The sequence below is a fragment of the Glandiceps talaboti genome, chromosome 2 (assembly GCF_964340395.1).
Source record: "Glandiceps talaboti chromosome 2, keGlaTala1.1, whole genome shotgun sequence".
In the NCBI taxonomy this organism is placed as follows: Eukaryota; Metazoa; Hemichordata; class Enteropneusta; family Spengelidae; genus Glandiceps; species Glandiceps talaboti.
The window spans coordinates 8,618,754-8,621,360 of record NC_135550.1 but is presented as its reverse complement, the minus strand read 5'-3'; positions in this window follow the sequence as shown (position 1 = coordinate 8,621,360).

Genomic DNA, 2,607 nt, shown 5'->3' with positions numbered 1-2,607 from the left:
CAGTTGGTTGTTGTCCCACACTCTCTTGCTCAATTGGGCCATTGTGCTAGCAGCTTTAGCAATACGCTGGTCAATTTCCCTGTCAAGCGAAAGGTTGCTGGTGATGGTAGAGCCCACATATGTGAAGTAAGTGGTCAGTACTTTCAAGGACTTCATTATCGATGTTGATTGATAGTGGTGAAGAGATGTGCAGGCCCATGACCTTCGTTTTCTTGATGCTGATAGTCAACCCAAACTCTCTACAGGCATGGGCAAACTGGTTGATCTGATGCTTGAGGTCCTCCTCAATATGCGAGGTCAGGGCCAGCCGGCTGCATCATCAGCGAACAACATTTCTCTGATGTGGACTGTGTGGACAGCTTTCCATCACTTCTAGTATGTAGGTGGACGCTTTGTGTGGAGTGTCTGAATGCGAAGTTCAGCAGCAACGAAAAGGAAATGCCACACAAAGTAGGTGCGAGGACACAACCTTGCTTCACGCCACTCCATATTGTGAAAGGTTGAGGTTTCCCCATCATAGCTGACCACACCATGCATGTCCTCATGAAAGGAAGTGATAATACTGAGCAACCGTGGTGGGCAACCAATCTTCTTCAGCAGCTGAAACGGACCTCTCCTGCTCACAAGATCGAATGCTTTTGTAAGATCGATAAAGGCCATGTATAATGGCATCTGCTGTTCATGACATTTTTCCTGGATCTGACATATAAAAAATCATATCAACTGTCGATCTCTCAGCCCTAAATCCATACTGGGATTCTAGGTAGACGCGATCAGCAAGGACTTGAAGTTGAGTTAGGACCACTCGGGCAAAGACTTTGCCCACGATGTTCAACAGGGAGCTGTTGTAGTCAGAATGTGTACCTTTGTTTTTGTACAGAGTGATGATTTTGGCATTGCACATGTCCTGTGGTACCTTACCAAAATAGTCAATCTTTTTCTGGGCACTGTGACAATGTCAAATTGCATGTATACATAGCTACTTTTACGTTCTCCAAGAGATAGACCAGCCGCCGCGCCACTCTCACACAAAGTCACACTACTTTATAATTATCTCAATAGGGATAAATACAGATGGTAAATTGTATGTTTTTTGAGGTCATTCCTAACTGAATACTAATAGCTAATAGCTAGCAACGTTCTGCCATGATCGTAATTATTGAATGTGAATTTTCGCAAGCAGGACGCTGAATTTTGCTAGTTAATTGAAGAACAAAATTCAAGAGTGGTTAGTTGAGTGGGTAAAAATGCACATGCGTAGCCTAGCAGACACAAATTAAAAGCACAAACGCTACAGGCATTCAAAATCTAGGACTCAAAAGTTTACATGAGACTAGGAATAGAATCAAAGTGTCGGGAAAATGCAAAAATCGGGAACTTAAAAATTACATTGTCCCATCAACCAAAGATGGGGGTCGACAATGATTTACGCAATGGTAAACTACATGGCACATTGTCATGAAAATTAGCACTTTCCTTCTATTGGAGAGATGGTTTAATTTGACAGAAGAAAAAATCAGCTCATTATGAGGAAAATGGTAGCGAATAAATAAAGTCATGTAAATACTAGTAATAGTACACAAATAATTACGTGAATAATAAATAAGTACAATCGGGTGGACAATGATTTACGCAATGTTACTATATAGCAATGTCGTATTGATAATTAACACTTTCATTCCGCAGAAGTCTGCGAGATAAGATTGAACTTGTGCCGGCAAAAAGTTAGGAAAATGTTCGAGAATAAATCAAGTGGGGTCATTGTACATAAATGAGTATGTGAACTGTGCATATGACGATGACTTTACGCAGTGTCGTGAACGATAGTACAGTAATACATGTAGTTACATTTTCTATTAAAGTGACATGTACTAGTTGCCAGGATAGCAAATATGGCACGATGTTTTGCACACTTCTTTCCTGTTTTAATAATATGTTTATATATCTGACAAAGAACATGTTGGCTAGTCTGGTGTAGCAATTACTTATTTGCATAGCAATAGAACTTTAAACAATAGACACGAAAACCCATGGTTGCTGACGAGGTGTGCTCATTACAGGCTCATTATCACCTGAGTGAGGGTAATCACGGGTGTTTTCAGACACCTGAATGTATCTGCAGAGACCCGGAGGGAAACCGACATCTTGAATTGGATTCTTTCCCCTACCAGATGTTATTTTAGCAAAATATACTGGCATTTGGCTGTTGCTAAGGGCGTGGTCATGGTTGCTAGAGCCAATCATGTCAAAATGTTTGATCTGCAGAATATCACTTCTAGAAACATCTCCAATTTCAGTCTCATTCTCGTCCACACACCGCACCATGTCTATAACACTACTGAACCTTATCAATTCAGTTGTGCCAAAATTAAGGTGACTATTATTTCACTTTGCGAAACTTATTAAAACACGTAAAAACAACGGCCAGATAATTTATTCCTCTACTAGTTAACTTCAGCATCACTCCCCCTCTATAATACTGCTTTATTTTCTTGTTTTCCTGACTTTCAAGGATGTAAGCTTGTACAAAACTGATATCATTCAAAGAAATAACTTCCAAACGTGTCATTAAAAATGTTAGTCATCGTTTTATTATACTGAGTAAAA